General features: G+C 40.0%; 1 long non-coding RNA gene across 1 annotated transcript in view; it reads right to left on the bottom strand.

Annotated features, from left to right (window-relative positions):
- LOC146384994 (uncharacterized) overlaps positions 1 to 19,731 on the bottom strand; it is a 51,823-nt gene that overhangs the window by 31,477 nt on the left and 615 nt on the right. The gene's annotated exons all lie outside the window — the stretch shown is intronic.

The following is a 19,731-nucleotide window of genomic DNA, read 5'->3' as shown; positions in this document are numbered from 1 at the left end:
GAGACAAAAGGTGATCTTAAATACAGCTTTAACCCTCTCAAGGCAGGCGTTGCCGATTTGCAACAGTTAAAAACTAACAACCTGATTACCCCACATACATATATGGTACCACTGCAGGACTTGGTTGTGCATTAGCAACAAAAAGTTTAATTTGAGCCTGAGAGGGTTAATGCTGAACTCCAAAAAGGTAACAAAACTAAGACTCCAAGGTAAACTTACGCAAACAGAACACACAGCAAGATAAGGGTAGATCACAACACGGACACAGAAACACAGGGCTTAAATACACAGAGGGAGCAATCAGGGAATGGGTAACAGGAGGGAAACACAGCTGGGACAAATCAGGCCTAACGAGACAAAGGAAGCAAAACCAGACGCATTTACATGAGACACGGACTTTCAAAGTAAACAAACGAAACACAAGGAGCCAGGAACCAAAACACAGGGAACAAAAGCCCAAAACAGAACAAAACAACAGCACTGAGGCCCAGGAACAGTCCAAAAGGAAACAAACAAAAGGGTCCATGAAAGGCGCAGCGGCCCAGGCAGTCTCGAAAAGGGTCAGGGGGCGGCCCGGAGGACGACGGCCCAAGAGTCTAGAAAACAGTTCAGGAGGTCAACCGTGAAGCCAGCGAACGTGGGGCCAGCGAACGTGGGGCCAGCGACCGCGACGGAGCAGGTCCGGAGGCCGGCCGCGTGGAAGGCAGCGGCGGCGACGGAGCAGGTCCAGAGGCCAGCTGCCCGGAAGGCAGCACAGAACAACACCATTCAGGAGGGTGTCCACGATGGCGATGATGTCCAGCCATCGGCCTGGAAAGTGGCCGGACAGGACGAGGACGAGCACGACGGACAGGACGAGCACGAGGACGAGCAGGACGGACAGGACGAGCACGAGGACGAGCAGGACGGACAGGACGAGCACGAGGACGAGCAGGACGGACAGGACGAGGACGAGCAGGACGGACAGGACGAGCACGAGGACGAGCAGGACGGACAGGACGAGGACGAGCAGGACGAGGACGAGCAGAACGAAGACGAGGACGAGCAGGACGGACAGGACGAGGACGAGCAGGACGAGGACGAGGACGAGCAGGACGGACAGGACGAGGACGAGGACGAGCAGGCCGGACAGGACGAGGTGATGAGGGCCAGACGGTGCAGAGACCTCCGGCGTAGACAAAGCGGAACCAGCCAGTGCAAAGGCCTCAGGCAGAGACAAAGCAGGACCAGATGGCAGCATGGCAACCGCAGGCGACAAAACAGGAGGTGGCGCTGCAGGCGACGGCGCGGGAGCCGCAGGAGGTGGCGCTGCAGGCAACGAAGGCTGGACAGGCCTCTCAGGCCCCTCCAGCGGAGACAGAAGGCTGAACGGGCCCCTGGGTCCCTCCAGCAGAGACAAACAAAGGCTGGAGCAGTTCTCCAGAACCCCCAGCGGGAACAGATGGCTGGAGGGGAAACTCGGACCCTCCAGCGAAGACAGGCTGCCTCGCACCGAGCTCCAGCTGCTGCTGCGGCGCCGGCGTGGACAGAGGGAGAGCAAGCTCACTGGCTCTGATGTGCTCCCTCCACGCAGCTATGGTGCTGCCCAGATTAATGTTCAAGGAGAGTAGATAAAGCCGGGGGTTGGTTTTAATCATTGCCTCCACCGCACTCAGTCCCACAGACATAGCCCGCAAGCTACTGGCCTGAGAGATGTGGTCCAGCAATTTAACCAACCTCTCCATGTCGGCATCAAACTCCGAGGCGGAACAGTCTGCAAGGTCTATGTTCTGGTCGCGATCTTCTGTCATGTGAAGGCTGTGTGCAGGCAGGAAAAGGACCCAAAGTGCAGACACTCGGAGACAAAAGGTGAACTTAAATACAGCTTTAATGCTGAACTCCAAAAAGGTAACAAAACTAAGACTCCAAGGTAAACTTACGCAAACAGAACACACAGCAAGATAAGGGTAGATCACGACCAGTGTTGGTCAAGTTACTTGAAAAAAGTAATCAGTAACTAATTACTGATTACTTCCCCCAAACAGTAATCCCGTTACTTTACTGATTACTTATTTTCAAAAGTAATTAATTACTTAGTTACTTACAACCTGAATAGGTGATAAAGCGATAGATCTTTCAGCCCAATTCTACTTTTTCTACGTAATCCATCAGCAAAACCAGACGCATTTACATGAAACACGGACTTTCAAAGTAAAACAGGAAACATAACACAGAGACGCGAACTTGACAAGGGGATACAGCTGACAGGGGAGACAGAGCAACTAGAGAACACAGCGACATAAACCATAAGACAGAACTCTAAGAAACCAAAGACTAGAAATGATAAATAATATAATAAACTCAAAGCCCTGGGTCAACGACTCAGGCATCCTAACACGATCAGGTTATATGAAATCCAATATCCTCCTGTTTACATAGAGGTCACACATGGTCCAGCTGATAATCACTTCTGGCTTCCATGTCATATGAATAATCATTCTCAAAAAACAGAGAAGCGGATTCCAGTGCAGAAAAAAAAATCATTTTCTGCCTGTTAGACATGGAGATCCAGTCAAATCAGTTTAAATGTGGTCTGTATTATGTCAAACTAGCAAAAAAGATGAGAGAGGCTGGATTTGGGAAAGACAATTTATTTGGTGCTTTAATGAAGATGCATAGAAGCAGATTTTTCTGTAAAATGCAAAGCAAATTCACTGAGTGACTCAGAACAAACAGAATACCTTTAAGGTCATAGAATATCAATATTAATCGATGTAAAACTACAGAGAGCTGTGCTATTCCCCAAAGGTTAATGCTACTGACAGGATACATGACATAACATCCATACAGTCTGGCTAAAGATGAAAACTGTAGTTAAAGGTGCGCTTTTTCTGGTGCCTTATGGTGACAATTTGTGGCACAACTAATTACAGGATGGCATGACGGAAAGATACTGCCATGTGTTAAAATGTTATTCACATTGTGTTCCAAATGCTCAACATTGCATTTGGCTTGGCAAAACTACTTCCAGGGTACTAGTGAGCATTTTTACTGATGTGAAAACAGCTGACACAAATTATCTACTGTCATGTGCTACTTGTGAGAATGAAAACAATGGACTATAGCCAGATCCAACTCTACCAATATTCTCTGGCGTTAATCTTGTGAGAGTAATTTACATTTTTTCAGTAGCTATTAATATTGATAGAAATGTATGATTGCTCGTGGTCTGGTAAATAATTCCGAGTGACTCTGCTTATCCTCTGACTCTTAACCATCACAACATCCTTTGAGCTGTTTAAAAAATGAAAACATTTAAACAAAAGTTTGCTTTCCAGTGTAAAAAGCCTTAGCCTCTTTTCATTTCTTGTCAAAATTGGACTCTTCCCTTCCTTCTGGGGGACTTTGTCATGTAGAGCCTGATTGTGCAATAATACTGCAGAGTGGAACTGCGCATCATTACTCTTATGACAGCTAAGCCTTCTTGAACCGCCTTTGCAGTCATATGAGGCTTTAACTTTCCATTTCTGCCCTGCAGTTTTATTGGAAAGTTTTCTTGCTCTTTCAGGTCTCTACTGCCGCAGTTCCCCTTAACTGCCATTTCTTAATGACATTTTGGACAGTGGAAATTACAAGCTAGAAGTGTTTTCATATCTTTTTATAGCCGTTCGTGCTCTGTAGGCATCAATTAGCTTCATTTTCAGATCAGCAGCAAGAGGAGTTCATGGTTGTTGAGCATTACCGCAAAGTTTGAAGAGTCAGATAAATTTTCATGCTCTGTAAATGTCATTCACTGTCAATTTTTAATGACAAGTCACCTAACCAGTGAATTAAGTGTTTTACAAATAGAATACATGTCGCGCAATTTTTCAGTTCATGAAGTAAAAATGTATTTTTATTAATCACAGATAGACTGTGCTTTAAAATATTTATTTATAAGATTTTAAGTTCAAAGTTACAAAACGTCACACCAGACAAAGGACATAAGATTCAAAAACAATAACATTTAAGCACAGAAAAAAAAAAAAAGAAAAACCAGAAACTAAACACACAACAAAAAAAAACCCAAACAGGAAAACAGGAAAGAAAAGGAAAAATAATAAATAAATAAATAAATAAATAAATAAAATAAAATAAAATAAAATAAAATAAAATAAAATAAAATAAAATAAAATAAAATAAAATAAAATAAAATAAAATACACCAGTTAGCCAGTACAAATCAAAAGTTCAAAGGAAACACCATTGTCCAAAGAAGATGATCTTCTGTGTGAGTTTAGACAGGGCAACAGAGAGTTCACCAAGATCAAAAGATGTGGGGAAACAAGTCCAGGAAGGAATCAGGGTCCAGCAGAAGTGCAGTTTCACACAAACACAAAGTGCAGTCAAATGGGTTAAAGTTTATGTTGAATTCCCATTAATATGATTGAGAAAAGGGCCCCAGATTTCGACAAACTTAAAATGGGTGTCAGCCAAACGATAACGAACCTCTTCAATATACAAACAAGCAATCATCTCACGCAGCCAAACCCTGAACAATGGAGGAGATGGTGATTTCCAGGCTCTAAGAATAAGTCTTCTAGCTACAATCATGCCAAACGTTAAGGCTTTCTGAAGAGGACGTCTGAGTGCCAATGAGGTTAGGGAGCAGCCTAGCACTGCAAGTACACCATCCGGCTCTAATTTTAAGTCATAAATCCGGTTATATATATTAAATATCTCTGCCCAGAAACTCCTGAGTGTGGGGCAAGACCAGAAAAGGTGACCAAGGTTTCCATCCATTGCTTTGCATCTGTCACACAAAGACGAAATAGACGGAAAAATGCTGCATAGCTTTGTTTTAGAAAAATGCAAACGATGAAGGACCTTGAACTGTATAAGTTGTAGTCTGGCATTAACAGAGCATTCTTTAATCTTCTTCAACCCATTGCCCCACAAAGCATCCGATATGTCTACTTCCAAGTCCTTAACCCAAGCATCCTGATGTGGTTAGTAGGTGGTATAAGTGTAAAAAGTGTAGTAAATTGGCTGATTAGGTGTTTGGAAGTGGGATTTTTAATCAAATAATCATAAAAGTCACTATGAGCAGGGGGCTTATCCAGATGGGCAAAAGAGTGTTTAACAAAATTCCTAATTTGTAAGTATCTAAATAAATGAGCAGCGGGGAGCATAAATTTTGATTGCAGCTGAGCAAATGAAGCAAAACAATTGTCGATGTAGAGGTCCTTAATAGTGTGAAGACCTAATGCTGACCAAAGCTTAAACACAGGGTCCATCAAGCCAGGTGAAAAAGAAAGGTTTTCAGTTATGGGAGCAAAAATGGATAGGTCTGGAAGGTACAAAGCACCCCTAACTTGCTTTAAGATCCTGAGAATGACCTAGGACAAAATCAGCAGTACTTTTCTAAGTTTTTTTTCTTCTTTTTCTTCTCTTTAATGCACAAAGTAGTAAGGACTAAATATAACAGGAAACAATTATTTATTGTTAACATGGTGGGAGACTGCAATGCGATTTCACCCAAACCACGTTACCACCATGAGCTGCTTTATTCTCTATCTGCTGTTCTAACAGGCAAGAAACCAAAACAGAATTTTTCTTCTTTATCTCTATATGGTTTACACCTATGAGTGAGAACAAATCAATTATCATGACCGAGAAAACTGTAAAATGCTTTAACTGCCCTGAAAACACAATACTTAGTAATATGTACAATGTGTAATTAGTACCGAGGTGGAAATGATATACGCCCCCTAGGATGGTTGAGAATGGCCAAGCTAAGAAGTCCTGTGGGACTTCCTAATACAGATGCACAAATTGGTGATGGCTAACCAACCGGACATAGTAGTGGTGGACAAGCAGAGGAAGATGGCCGTAGTGATAGATGCAGCCATACTGAGTGATAGCAACATCGGGAAGAAGGAACATGAGAAGCTGGAGAAAGGCTAAGAGCTGAGAGAAGAACTCGAGAGGATGTGTTATGTTTATCAGAAGTACAGTCAGTGTTGGGAAGGTTACTTTTAAAACGTATTCCACTACAGATGACAGAATACATGCCCCAAAATGTATTTTGTAACGTATTCTGTTAAATTACTCAATGTGAGTAACGTATTCTGAATACTTTGGATTACTTAATATATTGTCATGCTTTTTACAACTACATGAATGTAGCATTCACATCCTGCAAATTCTTGTTTGTCTTTCTCTACCAGTTGGCTATTAACCTCCTAGGACCTGGCGTCCACATATGCAGACATCAGATTTTGGGTTGTCTAGACCGAAATACTAAATTTTGCTCTACAAGGGCCTGATATCCACTTACAAGGACATTATACTGCTACTGTTCTATCGAAGTTTAAAGCAAATGTCCTCAAATGTGGATATTGTTTTTCTCAGAAACAAAAATTAGGTAAAAAAAAAAAATCTTTGTTTTTACATTCATCAGGTCCCAGTCACCCCAAATAGAAATTAAAAATGCATGCCATGAAAGAGTTCGGGTCTTAGGAGGTTAAGCCAAAATCTCCCTGAATAGACAATATATTTACTGTAGAGGAGGAAAGACTTATGTTAACATAAGTGAACATAAGATGTTAAAATAAGATAAGATAAAACAGGAAAAGACCAACGTGTAATCCATTTATTTCAATAAAGTAACTCTATTCTAATTATCACCTATTTAAAGGGTAACTGTAATGAAATACAGTTACTCATATATTGTATTTTAAATACGTAACATGTATTCTGTTATTCCCCAACACTCAGTACAGCATTGTACGTTTTAGGGGTACAAAAGCTTATCAATGATCCAATACCTTGGGGCCAATATACTCTTGCAGTATTTTTCCTTATATAGCTCATTTGTGAATTTTGTAGGTTATTATTTACAAAATGGGCATATTATAAAATATGAAATAATAAAATATTAAAACTTTTTTTAATTATGTTTTTTCACTTACATAGACACAAACTGGCATTTTCCAGTTTCTATGAAAACTCAGAGCATCTATCTACACTCACACCTTAAGCCAATTTAGAATCACTAGTTAATCTGCAGAGGGGCTTTAGAAAAAAAAAGATCACCCCTGTCATACCAATGTTTTTTTTTTATCTAACTTGAAAGATCATTTAAACTTTACATCTAACAGTAGAATTTATTATTTGTCTAATGTCTGTTTGCATTTAGACAAACACAGAAGGTCTCATGATATTCCAGACTTTAATCTAGAAAAAATACTTTCAAGCAGTTATCATTAAAAAACACAAACATGTGCCTTGTACTGCTTGATAACATATACGCCCTTTCAGCCTTCAGAAAGGTAGTCATAATTACCTTGAGGTCCAATAATTGGCTGAAATGTATGCATTCTTGCAGGCTGTAGACGACACTATCTATATTTCTCACAGTTCACTGTCTGTTCCACATTCAAGTCCCATAATGCTTATATAATAACTAAGTAGTCGGTTGCGTCATTTAATAAGGTCTATATTAACTTATTGAAAAATTATTTTAAATGTAGTTTTTATTTCTGCAAGGACTAGACATGATCTGTGCTAATTCACTTTTTTTTCAATGTCATTGGAAACACTGTGAAAAAGTAAAACAAAAAAGTGAGAAGGATAAAAATGCACCCCAACTCCACACTGATATATAGAAACACGAAGAAAGGACAAGCTGTGCTAACCTTTTCCAGTGCTCCCAAAGCAGTGGCAGCAATGAATTCGTTTTATGGATCCTTAAAAATGGTGTGTTGTGTTTGTCATTTGTCATCAACTAATGTGGTCTTACAGATCACTAAAGATATATAAATTCCCGTTATATAAAGAAACAGGAATACCATAAGATTTTGCATTTTAATACAAGTTTGTATAGTTACAGTGAACTTAAAGGGGAACAGAGTCTATTCTTAATAGCAAAACAACCAAAGTAGGTGGGTCTTTTCTTTAACTATATATATAGCATGCTAAATATAAACCCTGTTACCCAAGCAAGTCAACATTTCTCTCGGATCAAAAAATGTCTTAATGTTGGCTAGCATACACAGCATCTACCTTTGTTGCTTAGCAACAAAAAGATTTTATGGAACTGCAAAAATGATGGGCTGAACTTTTGATTTGACAGTTTTTCTTTGAAGAGGACATCGGAAACCAGAACGGTTGCTATGGTATTTACTTCACGTCTCCAAAGGCGCACAAAAATCTTGATATAACAAACACGAAAATTAGCTCAATTCCAGCAACACATGAAATCACCACTCTGATGTGCAAATATGTTTCCACATCTTTTGATGGTCTCCCACTTTAGAAGCTATGTGGCGTTAATGCACTGTCTTGTAGAAATTTTCTTGTGCCCAACTTCACTTTTTCTTATCCATTTGCCCTTTTGAAGCTGTGGATTCACATTGTACTGGATGGTCTTTTTCCCTGGAGGTGATTTCAGCTTTGTACCTGATAAGAAGTGCTGTGTTCCTCCAGGGTAAGCTGTCTGATGTGAGAGAAGCTTAGTACCCTGGAATACATCCATTTCCTCAGGAAATACACTCACGTTCATACACATGAGCACACACGCCAAAGGAAACCTACAGCTCTTCACTGTAAGGAATACAACAACTTGAAATTATGGTCCAAATAAGCCAATCTCAACAGCAATCTGTACTTATTTACCACAAGCACTTCACACAAAGTAGGTTTCTACAAAGGCAATATTTTGATTCTGCCTTCAACTATATTTGCTTTTATTGTTGTTATATGTGCTTTAGGATAATTCAATTCAATACAATTTTATTTATAAAACGCCAAATTACAACAACAGTCGCCTCAAGGCGCTCTATATTGTAAGATAGAAACTACAATAACACATACAGAGAAAAACCCAACAATCATATGACCCCCTATGAGCAAGCACTTTGGCGACAGTGGGAAGGAAAAACTCCCTTTTAACCTCCCACAAAACCAGGCTCAGGGAGGGGCGGCCGTGTGCCACAAACACTTGGGGTTAGAGAAGGATGACAGGATAAAAGACAGACAACAGTGGTAAGAACTAGTCTTGTGTTGAACAGGCAGGCACAGTGTTAAGAGACTCGGATTGGACTTATAAAATGGGCACACAGGAAGAGACTAATGGCAATGTTAAAGCCAGAAATAAATCAGCAATGACAGATGAAATAACTGTTAGTGACACAGACTGCACAAGTCCAGAGCTAAACTGGTCTTAACTCTGGTGAAGTCTGAAATGTTTTAGATGGTTACTTATACAACCACAGTCTGGAATGGTCACTAGAGTGGCCTTTTGTCAAGTGCAAAGCAATATGAAATGTGACAGTTTTAAAGGTAAATCGGCCTTTCGGCTAAGTAGGTATGCCATTTTCTTAAAACAGACCATCTAAAAATCTAAAAAACACTAACTAAAAATCCAACTCACATATTTTCTACACTGTAGTCTTTTTTTTTTGGCTTCCATGCACAAGTATGGGGCGATCGTGGCTCAAGAGTTGGTGGTTCGTCTTGTAATTGGAAGGTTGCCGGTTCGAGCCCTGGCTCGGACAGTCTCGGTCGTTGTGTCCTTGGGCAAGACACTTCACCCGTTGCCTACTGGTGGTGGTCAGAGGGCCCGGTGGCGCCAGTGTCCGGCAGCCTTGCCTCTGTCAGTGCGCCCCAGGGCAGCTGTGGCTACAATGTAGCTTGCCATCACCAGTGTGTCAATGGGTGAATGACTGAATGTAGTGTAAAGCGCTTTGGGGTCCATAGGGACTAAGTAAAGCGCTATACAAATACAGGCCATTTACAAGTTAACTGTCTTTTTGAGAAGGATTGCCCCATCCTTTAACTGATATTAATAATTTAAGTCCTAACTTATATGACGATATGAAAAAAAGTCCTCATCTTGTTTGGGGTAGGCGTAACATATTAGTATTTGCATTTTCCACAAAGAAGCAGCTTTCCTTAGCATTTAGATAAGAGGTCATTTCACAGTTAGGAGGTTTCCTGTAGAAGGACAAAGGACTCTTTAACCTTGTCCTGTGTCCGATTCTGTAAATCCTCTCAGTGACCTTTTACTAAGCTCACCCACTTAGTGTTGCAACACACATGTAATTTACAGTGAATGTGGTGCTATATTTAAACTTGGAATGTACAGTAATTAAAGAGTACACAGAGATCTAGAGAAGAAAAAAAACAACAAGACTGCATGCAGCATTGTTCATGAATTTGCAAAGTGGAGCTGTTAGTCTTTTTTAGAAAAAGAAATGCAACTGTTTTTTAACCCCTGGTTGGTTTTAATGTTTGAATGCATATATAGACAACACAGAGCTAATATTTGCAATTTAGCATTTGTGTTTCTAAGCTGTGTCTATTCACCAAAAGGATTTTATGGTGTAGTGCCTCTCTGTATGCAAGAGTCACGTCTGGACTAATTGTCTGCATCAAGGCATGCCTGGGTTAGCTTTGGAGATGGTTTTCACCAGACCTTATAGCCTCTTTGTCTTAATAACATTTAAAACAAAATCTGTGTTTTTTAAGAGCTTTCAGGTCAGTGTCCACTGTAATATTTGGCATGTGAGTTGGGTGAAGAGGAATCAGTTAATCAAATAAAGAGCAGCTAACATTGTTCATATCTCTGATAGGGAGCGTCTTGGATTCTATTATGCAGATACTCCCTTCCTTCCCTTTCTTTTTTGATAATATTACCAATAGCTTTATTGAATCAAATAATAAGCATAATGCTAAGCTTTTTGTTTGTAGAGGGCCATTTAGTCGGTGGGATAGCTAAAACCAAAATGAACAAAAAGCGTATCGCTTAATACTGAGCTCAAGACTGACATCACCTGAAATGTGTACCATAGACCATATGGCCATGTACCATATAGCATTTTATTACATGTTAAACAAGTAAAGTAAATTAAAATAAACCTTTATTGATTGTGAAAATTTTTTTGCAAATATAAAACTGGATTAGAAGCAAGGTGTTCTCAACTTTTTGATGGTGCCATTTTCAGGCCTTGACACAGCAGCGATTACTTGCGATGACACGTCTTATTCTTTTAAGCATGTTAAACATTACACGGAGCGTCTAGCAGCTTCTTCTCTCCTGTGCATACCGTGGCCTCAGCTATGTATGAACAATGTCTGCTGCTTTAGTCTCTTGTCATATCACGGTGAGAGAAAAAAGACTCCCTCTGGTCCCCTGGGGCAGCTCTGTCAAGGACACCTGTCTGCTACTGTGTTTCGCTGTGTTCACTGCACTCCAGTCAGCACGCTGGCTGATTACATAAAACACTGAGTGCAATAAAGTGTCCTACAGCAGGACGCCTAAGGCTTCACCAGTCCTGTTGTGCAGGGCCCATCCAAGTTCCTCTCCCTCCTGTCCCAGACTCACTCCACCAGCTGTCTGCTCATCTGTCCTCCTCTCTGCCTCGCTGTTATTTGTTCCTCAGAAGACACAGGCGGGCTGTTTGAGAGGACAACTGCATGCTTGCTTCAATATCCCAGCAAGTTCTTCTGGTCAGTCGATGTGTGTGTGTCTGTCTGGTAGAGTGACAAAGAGGTCGGCTCTAATTAAAATCAGCATTTGTTGCCGCCGGGAATGGTAACCATCGTTGTGGCGATAGTCAGCCCACTTGGTCCCCTAAGCAACAGAGCTACAGCTAATGAGACGGGAAGACATGGCTCTGCTGCCAGAGGAGCAGTGCCGCTCTCCATCTCATATTATTTTTTTCTTTTCTCTGGCTTTAATGTCTTCATATTGAGTTCATAAATGGTTTTGTTTTTCCTGCTCGCTGTCTTCCAGTGATTATAACATCATCTATCTCTCTCTTTCACTCTTTACTAATTTAGTAGACCTATAGGCACACTTGCCATGCTTTGATTATGTTTTCTATTCTCCCTTCCATTTTCTGACTTCACCCCTACTTTCCAATTACATCTATTTTCGTCCTTTAACTATTCTTCATCTGGCTCTTCTTTCATTTTGCTCTCATTTGTTGCAGTATGTGCATCTCCTCCCTCACTGCCTTTCCTCCCTCCTTCCTTGTTCTCATCTCTGTCGTAATTAACACCTTTACTTCTCTGCAGTTTGCAGCCTCTCTTCCCTCCTCCTGTCTCTCACTCCTCAACAAAGTAAGAATTAACATTTATAAGATGCTCAAATATTTTTGGAGTGTCTGCGTGCATATAAAGAGATTTTGAAATTCAGTGCAACAGTCTGCGGTCTGGACCCTTATCTCTGAAATGTTCGCATTGTTTGCCTGCAGAAATGTCACCAAGTTAATCACTTGCATGGCAATTCAAATGCTTCAAGAAATCTGTATGATCAGAACGCAAATTAGGTGTTTCAAAATGCAGAAACCTACCGAACTTTACTTTTTGACAAGGACTTCACTCAAGCTCCATTGACATTACTTTTCTTCCCATCTAACTGCATGATAGAAGCAAAACAAATTCATTTTCCTCATATTTTCCTTGAAATGGCCCGCTTCTTGTTAAAAGTCTTTCCTAAGCAAAAAGTCTTGTACAAGACAAACTTGGAGTTAGGCTGAAAATAAAGATGGAAGCCTGAGGATGGTAAGAATGTCTTATTGCCTTGTCACAGCGTTAACAGCTCACATTCTTTGTCTTGTATCAAGCTGTGGTTTGGGACTGCGTGTGCTTTGTGTCTGTGTCAGTCAAGGCATTCCTGAAGATGAAAAACTGCAGTGTGAACCTCAAAAAGATAATTTCATACCCACTACAGCATATACTTTACTTTCCAATTCTGTGCAGGATATATTCACACAATGACTAGTGTCAGAATTTTTATCAAGCATATTTTGTCCTTTCTACTTCAATTATGTTGTTTTGACTTTCATTTAGCTACCGATTTGCCAGAAAGCTATAGCCACTGTCTGTGTCCCACGTGTCTTCTTATTTATTCACCTCGGTGTTGTGTTACTCCAAAACAAAGAAGAATGAATAGCTCTCACGAAAGACTCGATTATGAAATAAAGTTGCTAGTGATGTCTCATATATCCAAAAGCTTTCTGATCCTTAGTGCACAACCAGCACTTAGGATTTAGCCAGGGTCAAAGAAAAAATCAAAGCACTATAGAAGTACATTATTGTTTAACGACATGTTTAACTGACGTGAATAACTAACCCAATTTCAATCCCAGGTCATCAAATAAATTGATTATAATGGATGATGAATATAACTGGATACAGTTTTGTGTCATTTTTCTTTAGTGCGGAGGATAGTCTGATAATTAGTGGATTCCTTCAATATTGGGCACATTGAGTGTTGTAGGACACAGCCATGGAAATGCTGGAAAATCTTGTTCCAGCTGGGAAAAGTTATTCTTTCAATATGCATTCAACATAGTATTGAAAATCAACACTAAAGCCTTGAAAAGAGCATTTAAATATCTCTTTTCAAGGCTTCCTGACCACTCAAAGCTATTTTACATGCATACACACCAATAGCGGCATAGGGGGGCAATCTGGAGTTCAGTATCTTGCCCAAGGATACCTTAAAACATCAAAAAGAGGAGGTGGGGATCAAACCACTGACCTTCAAATAATTTGGCAACCCACTCTACCTCGAGAGCCCTCGTGCAACCGAGGAATTGGATCTCATGTGCAACTTCTTGGAAGTGGACAAATGGGAAGGTGTAAAGGTCTAAGTAAGTTTGACATGAGCCACAAGATTGGGTTGGAGCCAAACTGCAAGGCTTGTGGGGTGCTCCCAGGCACCAGGGATAAGAGCCTACTAACAGTGGTTCAAGTAGGTAGGCACCACAAACAAGTGATGGGGTGTTGGGGGATGCTGGAGTCCACGGTAGCTCATACTCCCAGCTTACAGGACATAATGGAACTGCTGTTAAAGTAGATCCTTAATAATACAGGACACATTTAGAGGTCTCAAACAGCCCATGCCTAAGTGGGCCTGGACTGTTTTGATATATAGCACAGTAGGTTTTGGTAGTCATAATGTTTTGACACAATTTTTTTTAACTCTCCAGACAGTAAACCATTTTAAATTTGCCTTTTGAAATGTTTTTAATAGTCATCCTCATTTTTCTTTAGTCGCCTAAAGCTCAATCACTTATTCAACACCACAGAGTAAACATGATAAATGCTTCAAGTAGGCAGCAGGCTATTTTTTTCATTTACCAATTCTCAGGGTCTGATGTAACTGTCCCTGGTGTGTTATGTCTTGAAAAATACTCCCCGCATAGCCCAGCAGCTTGCATTAAAAGCTTCAGTTTATGCTTGAATGTAAGACAGATGAAACTGGAACCGTTACGTCAAATAGAGCTGTTCATTTTGAGTGATTAGACAAACTAATGGTATGGTTGCTTGAGCTTTAACATCAACAGGCTCTGTATGTTGGATCAATAGTAATTGTTGATCACGATGTCGCAGTTGTAAGCCACAACACTGTGAGGGTTTTACTTTCCTCATCACTCATTCTTGTGATGTGTCTAATCAAATATAAGTTTAATAATCAGTGTGTGAGTGGATCAAACAGCTGTATGCTATGTAAAAGGTGTTGCTTTTAGAGCAAAAAACAAGACAAAATTAGTGACTTGCTAATAAACACAATCAAGTATTTGACCGCACCATGGCTAAAATAAGCTGAAATTAGAGGGATGCCTCCCATGGTGTAGTTGTTAGGGCATTTAAGGTTGTTGGTTCAATTCCAGCCAGAGACAAAAATCTGCCCTTAGGAATATTTTGGAAGAGGATCTAGTAGAAGAAGTCTGCCAATTCAAACATGCAGAGCTACCTTCTGTGGTCAGCCCTTGTGGCAAGTACCTGAAAGTAGCCCCCAAATATGCTAGATTTTCTTTTTATTAGAGTTGGAAAAAAAGTATAGAAATAAGTCTGTGTAAATGTTTGCTAATGTTAGATATAACTTTAGATATAACTGTTAGATATAACTTAACTGTGTTCTCTAGTTTTTTTCACTCTCCCTTAATGCTCAAAATTAGTCAGTTAAGGCAAGAACAGGTAGGAATATGAAGGCTAATCATAATCATAATTATGTGAGATAGCCAGGCACCTTTATCATAAAACATCTGACTGGGAAATGTGAATTTTTCAGAACTCTTCTCTTAAAGAGATGTATATCACAGCCACAGGGAAACTCAAGGCTAAACATCTAGTGGAAAATTGAAGGGATTGTCCTCTTCTTCTCTCAATAGTAAACTAACCTACAGAGAGAGCCTTGTATTCTGAGTCACCACTGGTGGATGGACTGCAGCTTCATCTCATGGTCAGTTTGCAATGCTGGGGCCAGTATACAGTCACCCACGTAAATTACAGTCTTCAGTGGATTTAATGAAATAATCTGAGAGTACATTCTGCATATAATTTAAAAATGTTACATAATATCTTTACATATATAACATGTTAAAACTATTCTCATCCCTTAAATGATTTAGGGCACAGCAAGGAATTTATTGTAATGCAGGCAGGAAGTGCACATAAATGTTCTAATATAAAATAAATATGCAAAACAAAGAAATATGCATATATTATATATATAGACCATATGTCTAATAACTTCTAAAGGAGAATGATAATTTTTAATGAAAGGTCTGTTCGTGTAAACAAAGGAAATTCAATGGCTGTGTGTCAATTAAACTAGGAAGTATCAGAATTTGCATTTCCTGGGTTTGACCCAAAAGAACCAACAGAAAATGTAAAATCTAAAACAGTTTGGATGTGTTAAAGTGAGTGGCCGCCCATAGGTGTGCTGTAATCCATGTTGGATGGTGTAATGAAGCCCTGATACATTCATCTCCCTGTGATTGGCTGATTGACTGAGCACATTTACTGAGTGTGGTAGCACTTCCTACTGAGCCCACTGAGCCCAGTGGGTAGGCCACTGCTGAAATTCAACACTCAATGAACTTGATTTCAAGATTAGTTTGGATTCGGCTTTAAGTTTTTGCACCCTGTTACACAGTACTCAGCCCTACTTTTGTTATTTTTTTATTTTATTGACTCATAGGTGAAGGTTTGTAACTGCTTTTAGTGATATATTGCATTTATTCTATAACAGGACCAGGTCTTAACCGTGGTAGCGTGAATGTAATCCTACTGTAGAAACGGAGCATAACCAAACTGCAGGTGTAGGTGTAGGTGAAGTATCGGGCTGTGTATCTACAAGAGAAGCTTTCTATCTCTGTTACTCAGAGATAGAAGAGCCAGTAGAGCTCAGGAAGCGTATTTAACACCCATCTCTGAATCACTCCGAAGAGTTCAACTGAAAGTTTGATTGGTATAAAAATATTCGCTCCTCAGAGTGGGACATGAGAGTTATTTGTGAAGCTTCCTACACAAACTCTCAGCGAGCGAATCTCCTTTTAAGTGTGAATGACATCATCAGTGCCAGATTCTCTTTCTTTTTTCTTAGTCTGTATGTAAATGGTAATTAGTAACAGGAGGTGCAGTTTGATGCAGGCTTCTGGTTACTCGTCAGTTTGGATTTTTTCTGGTTTGGATTTTTTCACGGATTCATTTCTAAGGTGTACGTACGTCTTAAGAAATGGTTTTATGCGAGTGATTAAGTGACCTATCCAAGATGAGTCACCAGTCTGAGGAGAACTTTTTGAAATTAGGCTATGAAATTACTGAATAAGTGTGTCACTGGAGTGAAATAAACACAAACACAGTTGCTAGAGAATCAGTGACACTGTGGCGTAGTCACTGGAACTCAAATGGCAAGATTTCCTTTCTTCATATTAACCCATCATAATACTTTACCTAACTAGCTGTATCACATGTTAATTCAATTCAATTCAATTCAGTTTTATTTAACCAGCACCAAATCACAACAACACTAGCCTCAAGGCGCTTTATATTGTAAGGTAGACCCTACAATGATACATACAGAGAAAAACACAACAATCATATGACCCCCTATGAGCAAGCACTTTGGCAACAGTGGGAAGGAAAAACTTCCTTTTAACAGGAAGAAACCTCCGGCAGAACCAGGCTCAGGGAGGGGCGGGGCCATCTGCTGCAACCGGTTGGGGAGAGAGACGGAAGACAGGATAAAAGACATGCTGTGGAAGAGAGCCAGAGGGGTAAAGCTAAACTATAAAGCCATTAAAGATATGTCCTTCTTTGTGAAAATGCTAATCATTTGAGCATTTCAATGTCACTTCTAGTTGTTTTGAAATGTATTTAAATTCTCCTAATTCTGAAGCCATTCTGGAACAATAACAGAAACGTTTTGTGTAGTTATGTAGCAGCATTGTCTAAAACTTGACTTATAATTTAATAGTTATGTGAACATTAAAAAAAAAAAACTGTGTAAAAAAATAATAATCAGTCAAATCTGATCCGATAACAAAAAAACAAAAAAAAGTTTAAAATGTTTGCTAATTTTGCTGTTTTAAAAGCTTTGAGTGCTTTCACTTTCAGTTTGGTTGTCTCTAGTGGTTTCTGTTTTTTTCTCATGAGTGAGATGTTAAACGCAATAAGCTGCATGTAAATTTAAGATAATAATAATAACAAACTGGTGCCATTTGCATGAATATTCGCCACCTGCTGATTGTTAGGACAGCTCCACTCTCCAAACACAGGCATTTTTCACATAAGTCATTTTGACATGTCACAGCAGGGAAAGCACAGCTGTAAAAGAATAAAATTATTGATGACTGAATTCTATTCAGCTTCCTCAGTTCCAGGCTCCTGGTATTCTTCATGCTGGGTCACTGTTGTGACTTACTGGAACACTTGAATAGATCTGAGCCATTTTTAGTGTTTTTAGCAACACCTACGCTTTTTCTACAATGGCAAGTCAAAATGCCTGCTGTATATAAAAAGGCCTGTTGGAGGAGATATTATTACTTTCTTTCTGTCATTTATAAAAAAAACCTGGGAACCATGGAGCGTTTTAGAAGAGAGAAAGAAAGTGCAAGACAGAGAGAGAGGCCAAAGAGAGGCTTCCTCAGAAATACTGTACAAGTCAAAATAAAAGAAACTACCAATGAATTGAAGGATGGGAAAATACAGGGAGTGCAGAATTATTAGGCAAATGAGTATTTTGTCCACATCATCCTCTTCATGCATGTTGTCTTACTCCAAGCTGTATAGGCTCGAAAGCCTACTACCAATTAAGCATATTAGGTGATGTGCATCTCTGTAATGAGAAGCGGTGTGGTCTAATGACATCAACACCCTATATCAGGTGTGCATAATTATTAGGCAACTTCCTTTCCTTTGGCAAAATGGGTCAAAAGAAGGACTTGACAGGCACAGAAAAGTAAAAAATAGTGAGATATCTTGCAGAGGGATGCAGCAGTCTCAAAATTGCAAAGCTTCTGAAGCGTGATCATCGAACAATCAGGCGTTTCATTCAAAATAGTCAACAGGGTCGCAAGAAGCGTGTGGAAAAACCAAGGCGCAAAATAACTGCCCATGAACTGAGAAAAGTCAAGCGTGCAGCTGCCAAGATGCCACTTGCCACCAGTTTGGCCATATTTCAGAGCTGCAACATCACTGGAGTGCCCAAAAGCACAAGGTGTGCAATACTCAGAGACATGGCCAAGGTAAGAAAGGCTGAAAGACGACCACCACTGAACAAGACACACAAGCTGAAACGTCAAGACTGGTTTTTCTAAGGTTTTATGGACTGATGAAATGAGAGTGAGTCTTGATGGGCCAGATGGATGAGCCCGTGGCTGGATTGGTAAAGGGCAGAGAGCTCCAGTCCGACTCAGACGCCAGCAAGGTGGAGGTGGAGTACTGGTTTGGGCTGGTATCATCAAAGATGAGCTTGTGGGGCCTTTTCGGGTTGAGGATGGAGTCAAGCTCAACTCCCAGTCCTACTGCCAGTTTCTGGAAGACACCTTCTTCAAGCAGTGGTACAGGAAGAAGTCTGCATCCTTCATGAAAAACATGATTTTCATGCAGGACAATGCTCCATCACACGCGTCCAAGTACTCCACAGCGTGGCTGGCAAGAAAGGGTATAAAAGAAGAAAAACTAATGACATGGCCACCTTGTTCACCTGATCTGAACCCCATTGAGAACCTGTGGTCCATCATCAAATGTGAGATTTACAAGGAGGGAAAACAGTACACCTCTCTGAACAGTGTCTGGGAGGATGTGGTTGCTGCTGCACGCAATGTTGATGGTGAACAGATCAAAACACTGACAGAATCCATGGATGGCAGGCTTTTGAGTGTCCTTGCAAAGAAAGGTGGCTATATTGGTCGCTGATTTGTTTTTGTTTTGTCTTTGAATGTCAGAAATGTATATTTGTGAATGTGGAGATGTTATATTGGTTTCACTGGTAAAAATAAATAATTGAAATGGGTATATATTTGTTTTTTGTTAAGTTGCCTAATAATTATGCACAGTAATAGTCACCTGCACACACAGATATCCCCCTAAAATAGCTAAAACTAAAAACAAACTAAAAACTACTTCCAAAAACATTCAGCTTTGATATTAATGAGTTTTTTGGGTTCATTGAGAACATGGTTGTTGTTCAATAATAAAATTATTCCTCAAAAATACAACTTGCCTAATAATTCTGCACTCCCTGTAGTTTCATCTTGAATCTATCAAAGGGTTAGAAAAGCCTTGGTAAGATGGTGAATCCTGCTCTCAGTCTATTCTGAAATCTTAATTATGTTGCTGGTATGAAGGAAGAACGTTAGAGAGAGCGAGAGACTCATTAAATCCATGGCAGAAGGTGTGCTACAGTAACCAGTCAATGAGCACTTCTCTTCCACACAGTAACAATAAAAAAAACAAAAACAAAACG

Source organism: Perissodus microlepis, chromosome 6, assembly GCF_051167445.1.
Source record: "Perissodus microlepis isolate ML-2025 ecotype Zambia chromosome 6, ASM5116744v1, whole genome shotgun sequence".
NCBI classification, from domain to species: domain Eukaryota; kingdom Metazoa; phylum Chordata; class Actinopteri; order Cichliformes; family Cichlidae; genus Perissodus; species Perissodus microlepis.
This window is presented reverse-complemented; position numbering and strand designations above follow the sequence as displayed.